This window comes from Olea europaea, chromosome 16, assembly GCF_002742605.1.
Source record: "Olea europaea var. sylvestris chromosome 16, O_europaea_v1, whole genome shotgun sequence".
In the NCBI taxonomy this organism is placed as follows: Eukaryota; Viridiplantae; Streptophyta; class Magnoliopsida; order Lamiales; family Oleaceae; genus Olea; species Olea europaea.
In genome coordinates, this window is record NC_036252.1 from 8,836,451 (window position 1) to 8,838,465 (window position 2,015).

Here is a 2,015-nt window from a genome sequence, read left to right on the forward strand (position 1 = left end):
TTAAAGCACGAAACATCCATCTTCCATTACGGTGATGCGGATTCTTTTGATGAATATTAAGTAACTTAGAACTAATCAATTTTTATATGCTGAAATACTATTCTATTGTTTTTATTTATTAATTCAAATGCCAAATGCACTGTAATACAAATAAATATTAAAGAAAATTAATTTTTCCTATTTTAACCATACATTTTCAAAAAAGAAAAAAATTTCACAAAATCACTACTCAAAAAATCAAAATCAAGCAATGCCAAATTACCCTTGAAAGATCATGCAATTCTCATGTCTTACTTTTTTTTATGGGTACCAGACTCTTAATTCTATTTAAAAATAAAAAAGAAAAAAAGGAAATGCAATTAGAAAAAGTTTCAGAAGGTGAGAGAATCATGTGAATGGCATAATAAAGTGTGGACACGTAAGACCTAAGTGTCTCAAGTAAGATAATAACTGGACTAAAAGAGTACATGTGGATACATATGGACATGCTATTTGACTAAAGAAACCAGTGAAAAATCAATAGCAACAGAACATAGTTGGTATGATTATCACTATCCCACATATTAAAATAAAAATTGAAAAGAAAAGGAAAGAATAGAATAGAGAGAGTATACTATTGGATCTCTATTAAAAATATTCATTATTTGTCTATTCTTAAACACATGTAACATAATAAATCAAGTATATTACAAGTTTTAATTCCACCATCATATTTTCGATTGACAACTAATACAAAGCTATTAGCGTAACTCAATTAGATATTCTAGTATACAATATCTCTGAGATCTTTTGCTCTATTTTGATATATATATCCTTCAACAACCCTTATTAATATCAATTTTTTCAATTTTAAGAATATCAATGTACTTTTTCTACTAAATTAAAATATTACCATTTCGGCTATTCTCAAGCACAAATCGAGCAATATATTATGCAATAGTTCCATTAGATAATCTAGTGTGCAACTTTCTCTATGCTCTTTTACTTGACGTTCTCTACAAACCCTTCGGCAATCCATAGCAATATTAATTTCCATGGACTCAAGAAAGTCAATACACATTTCCTACAAAAAATAAATAAATAAAAATCATAATCAATTTTTTGAATATATAACCCCTGTTTGTCAGCCTTTAAAAATTTAAAGTATTTGCTACAGAATCATTCGTCACCACAAAACAATAAAATATTGTATATATAAAACAATAATGTTTTCTTACTTTTTAACCACACATTTTTCGAAAAATACTTATTCAATAACTCATTATTCCAAAATAAATTCTATCAAAGGCCAATAATGCGATTAAGATTTAATTTTTATTACAATAATGAGTCAAGACTTGTTCTCAACAAAATCTTTGAGTGTATGATCGAACACCTCAAACAATGTGGAATCACGCTCCAATTTGTGCAAATATGAACCGCACAAAACAACATTACCAAATCAACAACTTTTGCCCCCAAAGGAAATCCTTCCCATAAAGTAATTATAGGTTAAATCTAAACGAAGAAATTTTTGGATTTATAATCTATATATTTGTTTATAACTAAAACACAGCTCATTTCTAGAAATAAGAGGTAACTAGTCATTACCAATGTATTAAACATTAAAATAATGCAATGATTTTACAAAAACAATTAATATCATATTCAGGAATTCTAGCAATGACATTTGCCAGAACCCATTTTAAAAAGAATAACAAATAAATAGTTCTACTAGTTCATTAAAAGAATTTTCTAAATTTGTATGCATAAGACCCATACCTTGTAAGTAGAGTAATCAAGAAGTAACTTTTCCTATGCCTCCCATGCCAAGATCACGATTTCTTCCAGCCATATCATTTTTTGCAACTCCAACTTTCATAACAGTTTCCAAGTGGAGCACCAGGTGATTTATTTCTACCCAAGACTTCCCTTCCAAAATTAGTAAATTGCCAAGCCTCTTGAAAACGAAGAACTCCAGCACCATTTTCTTCTGGCAAAGACAAAAAAAAAAAAAAAAAAAAAAAGGGAAAAAA

At 28.2% G+C, this 2,015-nt stretch overlaps 1 long non-coding RNA gene across 1 annotated transcript in view; it reads right to left on the reverse strand.

Moving 5' to 3' along the window:
- Window positions 1-602: 602 nt before the first annotated feature.
- The window catches only part of LOC111412036, a 4,400-nt gene continuing 2,987 nt past the window's right edge, over window positions 603-2,015 (reverse strand). Inside the window, exons 2-3 of the long non-coding RNA XR_002705936.1 lie at window positions 1,762-1,972; window positions 603-1,063 (exon numbers count right to left, since the gene is read on the reverse strand). This is a non-coding gene — a long non-coding RNA (uncharacterized LOC111412036). The remainder of the gene's footprint in view (window positions 1,064-1,761; window positions 1,973-2,015) is intronic.